The 11,267-nt window shown below is 45.4% G+C and overlaps 1 pseudogene; it reads right to left on the bottom strand.

The window, feature by feature from the left end:
• Positions 1–4,226: 4,226 nt before the first annotated feature.
• Positions 4,227–10,595, bottom strand: LOC140207425 (uncharacterized; annotated as a pseudogene).
• Between the last annotated feature and the right edge of the window lie 672 nt (positions 10,596–11,267).

Genomic DNA, 11,267 nt, shown 5'->3' with positions numbered 1-11,267 from the left:
GGTGCTTGGGAGTAGGTACGGAGGAGATATCAGGGGTAAGTTTTTTACGCAGTGAGTAGTGGGTGCGTGGAATGGGCTGCCAGCGGTTGTGGTTGAGGTGGAAATGATAGGGTCTTTTAAGAGTCTCCTGGATAGGTACATGGAGCTTAGAAAACTGGAGGACGATAGGTAAGCCTAGGTAGTTCTAGGGTAAGAACATGTTCGGCTGAGCTTTGTGGGCTGAAGGGCCTGTATTGTGTTGTAGGTTTTCCATGTTTCTAAGGGGCTGCATGTGAGGCTGCTGAACAAGATCACAGCTCATGGAATTACAGGAAAGATACTTGTATGGGTCGAAGATTGGATCGGCTGACTGACAAGGGAGAAAGAGTCAGAATAATGTGGAGAATTCTGTTTTGCTGTCGCTAACTAATGGTGTTCCGTAGGGGTCAGTATTGAGACCACATGTTTTCATATTAAATCTGAATGATACGGATGACAGAATTGATACCTGGGTGATGAACTTTGCAGTTGATACAAAGATAGGTACAGGACAGGTAGTTTGGAGGAAAGCCGGAGTCTGCAGAAGGACTTTGATAGGGTTGGAGAACAGACAACGAAGTAGCAGATGAAATACAGTGTATGCAAGTGTACGGTCATGTACAATTGGTAGAAAGAATAAAGACAGAGAGAAAAAAAATAAATGGGAGAAAATACAAAAATCAGAAATAGGTACTTGGGAGTCCGTGAGCAGGAGCCCCTGAAGGTTTGCTTGCAGATTGAGTTGATTAAGGATGACAGCTGTAATGTTCGCATATAAGAGCAAGGATGTGACACTGTAGCTTTATAACACATCGGTCAGTTCGCTCTTGGTGTATTGTGAGCAGTTTCCGACCTCCTGTCTGAGAAAAAGATGTGCTCGTATTGGAGCGCGTCCGGAGAAGGTTCACAAGAATGATTCCAGGAATGACAGGGTTAACGTATGAGGATCGTTAGACGGCTTTGACCCTGTACTCACTGGTCTAGAAGAAAGAGAGGGGATCTCATTGAAATCTATCAAATATTGAAAGGCCTCGACAGAGTGGCTATGAAGAAGATGCACCCTACGCTGTGTGGGTCTGGGACCAGAGGCCACGGCCTCAATGTATAGAGCATCCACTGAGAGCAGAGCTGAGAAGGAATTTCTTGAGTCAGGGAGTGGTAAATCTTTGGAATTCATTGCCACGGATGGAGTAGAGGCCAAGTCAGTGAGTGTATTTTAAATGGATGTTCACAGATTAAGGGGAGAAGACAGGAGAATGGAGTTGAGAGAGATAATGAATTGGACATGAAGGAATGGTGGAGCAGACTTGATTGGCTGAGCAGCCTCTGTCTCATATCTCATAGCTCATAGTCTGAAGAAGAGGCTAGTGAGGTTGCATTAGGGTTAGGGTATCCGCGCCTGGACTATTGTATTCAGTTTTGGTCGTTCTGCTGTAGGAGAGAGGACGTCAATCTGGAATGAGTGCAGGAGAGATTTACGAGAATGGTGCCAGTACTCGAGGGACTGAGTTCTGGAGAGAGGTTGGGCAGGTTGGGACTTCACACCTTGAAGTGCAGGAGATTGAGGCTGACATGATGCAGGTGTCCCAGACCCTGAGTGTACAGAACTGGGGAACGTGCGCAGTCCTTTGCCCCACTTTTGTGGAATCAACAACCAGATGGCACCGGTTCAAGGTGAGAGAGGAATGATTTAATAGGGATGCCAGGGGAAGACTATTAATCCACTCTCCCTTCCGGTTCATTGTTTAACTAACTCGATGAGTCCACTTGCAGGTTAAATGAGCAACACCTCATATTACATCCGGGTAGTTTACAACCCGACGGCATGAACATCGATATCTTTAACTTCTACCGCCACCTTTTCTTTTCATCAACCCACACGCCCGTCTCCTCCATTCTGTCTCCCCACTTCTCTTCTCCACTGTGGATCGTCTCCCTCTGGTTCCTCTTTTACTTCCTTTTTTCCCCATGGTCCGCTCTCCTATCCTATCAGATTCCTTCTTTTCAGCCCTTTGCATTTTCCACCTCCCACCTCACAGTGTCTCACTTCATCTCCCACCTCCCCCACCCACTTCATCTCCCACTTCCCCCACCCACTCACCTTCACTCTTACCTGACTTCACCTGTCATCTACCAGCTTGGACTCTTTCCACTCCCGCACCATCTTGTTCCAGCTTCTCCCCACTTCCAGTCCTGATGAAGGGTCTCTGCAGGAAATCTCTGTTTTGATTTATCCACCGCTATAGAAGCTACCTGACCTCCTGACTTCCTCCAACATTTTGTGTTTGTTACTCTGCATCTCCAATATCTGCAGAATCTCATCGGGACAGAGTGCAGAATGCAGAGACTACATCGGGTCTCACTAATGTCGAGGAGGCCACACCTGGAAAACTGGAAACAGTCGATGACCCCAACAGGCACGATGTTGAAAAGTTGCCTCATGTGGAAGGACTGTTTGGGGCCCTGACTGGTGGTGGGGAGAGTGGTTTGGGGCAGGTCTGGCACTTCATCCACTTGCAGAGTTGGCTTCCAGCCCCCTACACCCCTTCCTTATCGCTGTAAACTGCTCCCTCTTGTGGACAACACTGCCACTTGGTGGTGATTTGCCACAATAACAGGAGCCCCTGATTTGTGGACTCCATTGTCACCAGGTGACGCTCTGCCGCAGGAACACTGAGAGACAGAAATGTGACGCTGCAGACTGCTGAAATGTTTATTCAAGATTCAAGGTAGTTTAATTCCATTTCCAGCAGACAAATATGAATGGGATCAAAATAATTATTACTCCGGCTTCAATGCAGCACAAAAACACAATAGTAAAAACATATATCCACAGCTTGTAAACTGTGCACGGATTGATTGTATGTCCATAAAGTGACGCTCGGTATAGTCAAGTCAAGTCACTTTTTATTGTGATTTCGATCATAAACTGCTGTTACAGTGCACAGTAAAAACAACATACCTCCAGGACCATGGTGCTACATGAAACAACACAAAACTACACTAGGCTAAGTGACACAACGCAAAGCTACACTAGACTACGTAAAATAACACAAAAACTACACTTGACTACAGACCTACACAGGACTGCATGAGGTGCACAAAACAGTGCAGGGCACTACAATAAATAATAAACAAGAAAATAGGCACAGTAGAGGACAAATTACAATATAATAATAAATGATAAAATAATAAATAAAAGTATGCCTGCATATAAGATGACAGACAGGAAATTATAAAATAGAGGTGTTTGGTGGTGTGGAAGGGTGGGTTAGTGGGTAGAGATATTTATCAGCCTAACTGCTTAGGGAAAGTAGCTGTCCCAGAGGCTGGCCGTCCTGGTGAGGATGCTGCGTAGTCTACCCAGATGGGAGTGGAACAAACAGTCCATGAGTGGGATGGGTGGAGGTTGATCATGAAAATCAGGCTGGTGTTTGATCTCAAGAGAGGGAATTTGGAAAATACCAATGAGATGCCTTTTTGAACAGCTTGTAATTGTGCCCATTAGGGAAAAGTTAATTTTGGATTGGGTGTTGTGTAATGAACCAGGTTTGATTACGAAGCTTATGGTAAAGGAAACGTGGACTTGGTGATCATAACATGTTACAATTCACCCTGCACTTTGAGAGGGGAAAGGTACAACACGATGCATCATTATTAGTGGAGTGAGGGGAACTACGGAGGTATGGGAGAAGAGCTCACCAAAGTTGATTGGAAGGGGACACTAGCATGGATGATGGCAGAATAGTAATGGCTGTTTTCCTGCCTCTCTAGCCTCAACCTGCCTCTGCCTTTCCACAGCCTCCATCTTTAATTTTTCTAACTTGTACGGGAGCCTAAGCTCACTAGGCTTACTTCCAGGAAACACCTCCAACTCCTCCACTTTAAACACACCCTCAGATACATAATGTTCAGCTATTATCCTCTGCATCTGTGACCTCCTCATTGTCGATTTCACCTTAGCAAGTTTTAACCTTTTTGCAATACTCAACATATCAATCCTTCTGGTGTCCTTTAGTGCCTCAGAGGTTGGTGCTTCCAGAAATCTATCAACATCCATTGCTGCTGATTTTCCACACACAAATAAATCAAAAGGGATTTCTCCAATGAAATCGATAATTAATCAATACGCCTCCAAATCTGTTCCTATCCAGGATGCAGGCCCAAATTTTGTTATGAACCGTAACGCTTTAGAAATGAGCCGGACGCAATAGACTACACTTAGAGTCTGTTTTTGATGTTAAATCCACTATCTTTATTCGTATCTACTAACAATATAGTAATTAGCAAGATAAACAAAAGTTAACAGTGTTATGTGTACTTGTGTGTAAATATAACTCCCAAACTATTGAGCTCAGGGGAAACCAGGCTTGGAGTCTTGAGATGGTGAACTATGAAAGTTCAGTTCAACCACAGAATAGGTGATGAGAGAGAGATATTTGTAGTGCAGGGTAAATGTCAAGAGAAGGCAATTCTGTCGAATTCCACAGTGGTAAAACGAAAGAACAGTCGCTGTAGATTTTATCTGTCGTCGTTCCAAATCCACATACAAATTATCACTGAAGGTGACTTGTCACAAGGGGTATCGTCTTCAAGTGAATTCCCACACCACACCCAGGCAAGGGTTAACACATAAGTGGTCTTCACAGGATACCCCAAATCAGATCCACTCGTATGGATCAAACGAGGTGACAACCTCACATTTGATGTTCGCTGAATCGATAATTAACCCACCCTTGTGGGCATAGGAAAGTTCTAAACAGTGACCCTTGGCCACTAGTTCCCTTGTTTTGATCCTTCCATTTATCCTCCTTCATCTCAGTCTGACTCTGAGTGTCTGTGTCCTCGGTTAAAACTAAACAAGCTGTGAGTGATGTAAACAAGCTGCAAGTCAGACTGATTTCCATTCTTAATCTCTCTCTCTCTCTCAAAATGACAGTCCACAGGAAACGAAATCTAGGGATTCATAACAACGGCCATTCCCCATTGTGAACTGACTGGTGTGCCAGTAGGTTGGATGACCGAATGAATCCTTTCCCACATTCTGAGCTGGTGAATGGCTTCTCCCCAGTGTGAACTCGCTGATGTCTCTGTAGGTTGGATGACTGAGTGAATCTCTTCCCACAGACTGAGCAGGTGAACGGTTTTTCCCCAGTGTGAACTCGCAGATGTGTCAGTAGGGTGGACGATTGAGGGAATCCTTTCCCACATTCTGAGCAGGTAAACAGCCACTCCCCAGTGTGAACTGACTGGTGTGCCAGTAGTTGGGATGACCGAGTGAATACATTCCCACATTCTGAGCAGGTGAATGGCTTCTCCCCAGTGTGAACTCGCTGATGACTCTGTAGGGTGGATGAATCAGTGAATCTCTTCCCACAGACTGAGCAGGTGAACGGCTTCTCCCCTGTGTGAACTAATTGGTGTCTCTGTAGGTTGGATGAATCAGTGAATCTCTTCCCACAGACTGAGCAGGTGAACGGCTTCTCCCCAGTGTGAACTCGCTGATGTCTCTGCAGGGCGGATAACTGAGTGAATCCCTTCCCACATTCTGAGCAGGTGAATGGCTTCTCCCCAGTGTGAACTCGCTGATGAATCTGTAGTTTGGATAACTGAGTGAATCCCTTCCCACATTCTGAACAGGTGAACGGCTTCTCCCCAGTGTGAACTCGCTGATGACTCTGTACGGTGGATGAATCAGTGAATCTCTTCCCACAGACTGAGCAGGTGAACGGCTTCTCCCCAGTGTGAACTCGCTGATGTCTCTGTAGGTTGGATGAATCAGTGAATCTCTTCCCACAGACTGAGCAGGTGAATGGCTTCTCCCCAGTGTGAACTCGCTGATGACTCTGTAGTGTGGATAACCAAGTGAATCTCTTCCCACAGACTGAGCACGTGAACGGCTTCTCCCCAGTGTGAACTCGCTGATGTGCCATTAGGTTGGATGACTCAGTGAATTCCTTCCCACAGTCTGAGCAGGTGAACGGCCGCTCGCCGGTGTAAACACGCTGGTGAGCCATTGTGTCAGATGACTGAGTGAATCCTTTCCCACAAATTCAGCAGATGACCAGCCTCTGCTCGATGTGAACTGACTGGTGTGTCGACAGGTGGGAAGACCGACTGAATCCTTCCTCACACACAGAATAGATGAATGGCCTTGTCCAGTGTGAACTTGCTGATGTACCTTCAGTTGTGATGACCGAGTAAATCCATTCCCACTGTCCGAGCACGTGATCGGCCTCTCCCCTGTGTAAAATAATGGGTGTACCAATTGGTCAAATGAACGAGTGAATCCCTCCCCACCTTCTGAGCAGGAAGGATGGCTGATTGAATCCCTTGCTCCTTTTCTTAAATGTCTAGACAGAGACAGCAAAACTGGCGTGTCGTGTTTGAGATTCCTGGGGACAAATTCCTTCTCATTTTTAATCTGTAAAAAGAATAACAAAATCCATTAGTGTGTGTAGGACAACATTTCAGATGAGATTACTTGAGTTGCCAAGGTTTGATCTGGTATCACACTGTTACAGTGAGATTCAACCCGAGATGGACAGAGAAATCATCTTCTAACTGGGCACAGTGCTGGTATCTGGAATGACCATCAATTCTCTGATGCTCTTCCTGTCTCTATAAAAATGGGGCATTTCTGCCATCTCCAATCTGTGACCTGGCTCAGTTTGACTCTCTCCATTGGTATTATTCCCTGCTCCTGCTGAGCAGCATGGGTGCCTGGCCCCACAGTAACTGAAACAGTATCACGCAAATAGTCTTTCTTGACATGCATTTGGGATTTTCTTTTACATATGATTAACTTAAAGTGCCACAGTGTTAACGCCATATAAAAAAATTCCTGCTGAGATGAATGGTTGGTCTGCACAGCTGTGAAAAGGACTTAAAGTGAATTTTTGTATTATTTCAGGTTCTTGGGCCATCTGGTTTGTGCTGAACTATTTAAACTGCCCACTCCCATACCCCTACCATCCAGGCACCTACTCAAACCTCTTAAATGTTGAAATCGTGCTTGCATGCACCACTTGTGCTCTTTGCTCATTCCACACCTGGATGATCGTTGGTGCGAAGAAGTTTCCCCTCATGTTCCCCTTAATGTTTCACCTTTCCCCCTTAACCCATGGCCTCTGGTTGTAGTCCCACACCATCTCAGTGGTAAAATCCCTATCTATGTCCCTCATAATAGTGGTATACCCCAATCAAATCTCCCCGCAATCTTTTATGTTCCAAGGAATAAAGTCCTGACCTGTTCGATCTTTCCTTATAACTCAAGTCCTACAGACCTGGCAACATCCTTGTGAATTTTCTCTGAACCTCTTTTACATCTTTCCTGTAGGTTGGTAACCAAAACCGCACACAATACTCCAAATTAGGCTTCACCAGTGCCTTCTACAAGTCAACATAACATCCGTCTATTGTTGTCAGTACTCTAGTTCATGAAGGCCAATGGGCTGAAATCTTTCTTTCTGTCTCTATCTAACTGTGATACCACTTTCAGTGAATTAAAGACTTGTATTCCCAGGACCCTTTCTTACTACAATACTCCTCCATGCCTGACCAGTCACTGTGAAAGACCTCCCTTGGTAGGTCATACCAAAGTGCAATACCTCACACTTGTCTGCATTAAATTACATTTTCCATTTCCCAAACCATTTTCCCAGCTGGTCCAGATCATACTGCAAACCATGATACTCTTCCTCGCTGACGACTACACCACCAATCTTGGTGTCAGCTACAAATTTTCTGATCCAGTTAACCACCCTATCATCCAGATTACTGATATAGATGACAAACAATAACAGATACAGCACTGATCCCTGTGGCACACCACTAGTCACAGGATGCGGTCAAGAGGCAGCCATCTGCTACCACACACTGGCTTCTCCCAAAGACAGTGTCTCATCCAATTTACTATCTCATCTTGAGTGCTGAGTGACCAAACCTTCTTGATCCACCTCCCATATTCCACCTCTGTAATCTGTACAGGGTCTAGGAATTTGATGCTGCTTTGCCTCACTTCTATAGACTCTGTGTTCATCTCGTGAGTAAAAAAAAATCTCCCACATCTATTTTGTCTCCTCATATGGATTACCATTCTGATCTTGCAGAGGATTAATTTTTTCCCTTGCAATCTTTTCACTCTTAACATATCTGCAGAATCCATGAGGATTCTCCTTCATCTTGCCTGCTGGGGTAACCTCATGCCTTCTTTGTCTTTCATAAGTGTTCACTTGAATTTCCTGTATCTCACAAGTACCCCATTTGTTCCAATCTGCCTGTACCAGGTATGCACCTCCTTTTTATTGATCTGGGAGATGAAAGCCAAAGGGGTGATAGAGCTGCTATGGGAGGTGGTGGTGGGGGAGGGTCAAACTGAAGTTGCAGGGGGAATGGGAGCCTGAATAACAGAATAGATAGTGCAGGGTTTGCGGAGACAGTTGTTGTTCAGTCCTCAGACAAAGTCAGGAATGTAAAAGTTGAGCATGGTGCAGTGAATATGCTGAGCCCTGTATATTTCAATACAAGGAGCAGCGTAGGAAAGGCGGATGTGTTCAGGGCATGGATCAACAGCTGGAATTATGACACTAGGGTCTGGCAACTGTGGCCTGGGACAGGCTGCTTTATGGCAAAGGTGTGCTTGGTAAATTGAGGCCTTCAAAGCGAAATTTTGAAAGTACAAAGCGGGTATGTGCTTGTCAGAATAAAAGGTAAAGATAGAAACTGTAGGGAACCTTAGATTTCAAGAGATATTGAGACCCTGATGAAGCACAAAATGGAGTTGCATAACAGGGATAGGCAGGCAGGTTGAAATGGAGTATAAGAAATAAATCAGGATGGCGAAAAGAAGGCATGAGATTCCCCTTGCAGAAAAGATGAAGGATAATCCTCAGGGATTCTGGAGATAGATTAAAAGCAAAAGGATTGCAAGGCACAAAGTTGGTCCTCTGGAAGACCGGAATGGCAATCCATGGCTGGAACCAAAGCAGATGGGGGAAGATCTTAAATATTTTTTTCATTTCTATTTACTCAGATGGACACAGTGTCAATGAGAGTGTGGAAAAGCGGCATTAAAATCGTGGACCCTGTACAGATTAAAGAAGAGGGTGGATAAATCTCCAGGGCATGACACATGACAAGGTGCTCCCTCGGTCCCCATGGGAGGCAAGTGCAGAAATCGTCGGGGCCCCAGCAGAGATAATTAATTCATCCTTAGTAACGGGAGAGTTATCAGAGGATTGTAGGATAGCCAAAGTTATTTCACTGTTCAACATAGAACATAGAAATCTACAGCATATTCCAGGCCATTCAGCCCACAATGTTGTGCCAACCATGAAACTTACTCTAGAAACTGCCTGGAATTTCCCTAGCACATAGACCTCTATGTTTCTAAGCTCCATGTACCTATCTAAGAGGCTGTTAAAAGACCCTATTTTATCTGCCTCGGCCACCACTGCTGGCAGTGCATTCCACACACCCACCACTCTCTGTGTAAAAAAAAACTTACCACTGACATCCCCTCGGTACATATTTCCAAGCAGCTTAAAACTATGCCCCTCGTGTTAGCCATTTCAGCCCTGGGAAAAGCCTCTGGCTATCCACATGATCAATGCCCCTCATCATCTTATTCACCTAAAAAAAAGCTTTGTTGGAAGTAGGCAAAATTATGAGGGTATAGATAGGGTAAATGCAAGCAGCTTTTTGCACTGATGTTGGGTGGGACGACAACCAGAGGTCATGGGTAAGTGACTTCCCCATTTATACAACACAATACAGGCCCTTTGGCCCACAATGCTGTGCCAGACATTACTTACTTCAGAAATTCCCTAGAGTTCCCCATAGCCCTGTATTTTTCTACGTGCCATGTACCTATCCAGGATCCTCTTAAAAGACCCTATTTTATCCGGCTTCATCACAGCTGCCGCAGCCCATTCCACGCACTCACCACTCTGTGTAAAAAAAACTTACCCCTTGTGGTGATATCACGTGTCAGGACGTGACTGGACAGAGTTCCTAACATAAGCAGAAATGAAGAATGATAGAGAAGCATGGCAGTGTAAGACGTGGTTTTGCTGCTGTTAAGTAGAAGTTCAATTCTGCAGAATATGGTTTGTTATCAGTAACCCACGGTACGTATAAAGAACACAACACCCCTGACATCTCCTTCGTACCTACTTCCAAGCACCTTAAAACTGTGCCCTCTCTGCAGATTTTCTCTTGGTTGTGATTGGAGGCAGAACGAAGGTGATTTTCACAACAGCTGATGTAAAAGATTTTGTTCCCTTTCTCCGAGTTCCCAATCCTTGCATTTAGACAGCTGGAGCTCAGCTCTGTCTGAGAGATCCATCGGTTCCCATTCCCTCTCAGCCGGAAGCTCCCCGGAGCCCGTGTACGGATGGTGGGGCTGAGAGAGAGGGAAGAGAGCAGGACTGTCCCAGGATTTCGGGTCACGGAGTCCGGAGCTCACAGCAACTGTCCCGAAGTCGGTGTTGAAACCCCACCAATCTCCCTTCTCCCCACCCCGCAACAGTCTCCCTACAGCCGATCTCCTTAAGCTTACCGTGTACTGCGCGCATGCGTGATATTCGGCAACGGAACAGCCCTGACGCTTGCGCATTTGATCGGTGCTTCGGCGACGGCGAACTTTATATTGCAGGGCTTTATTGGTAATCACGGTGCCATTAAAAGTTTCTGCAAGCACCAGTTCCACGTCCATAGCTTTTTTTTGTGTGTGTAGAAAATTCAGCAGCTGTTTTAACGCAGAAAGCGGCTCCCATAAACAATATACTCAATATCAACGTGTATCTAATGCCAAAGTACAATCCCCTTACAGATGTAGATATAAAACACAAGAGATTCTGCAGTTGCTGGAAATACAGAGACGCACACACACACAAAATGCTAGAGGAACTTTGCAGTTCAGGCAGCGACTAAGCAGAGGAGTACGCAGTGTGGGCATGCTGAAGGGGCTCGGCAGAAATGTTGTCTATTTATTCCTCTCCACATTCGTTGCCTGATCTGCTGATTTATTCCGGTATTTTGCAGAACCCACTTTTTTTTTCAATCAATGTTTCTAAATGTTTCTCATCTTTGATTTATAGGCACATCCTGCTGGTCAGATTCCTCCTCCTCCCCATAAACTCTAGACCCCATCGCTCTCTGGAGCCTCAAAGCCCTGACTCAGGCTGGCATCTCATTGGTTTCTGAATCTGCTCCGTCGAAGATTCATTCGCTAGTCTGCTGTCAGA

This window comes from Mobula birostris, chromosome 13 (assembly GCF_030028105.1).
Source record: "Mobula birostris isolate sMobBir1 chromosome 13, sMobBir1.hap1, whole genome shotgun sequence".
In the NCBI taxonomy this organism is placed as follows: Eukaryota; Metazoa; Chordata; class Chondrichthyes; order Myliobatiformes; family Myliobatidae; genus Mobula; species Mobula birostris.
This window is presented reverse-complemented; position numbering and strand designations above follow the sequence as displayed.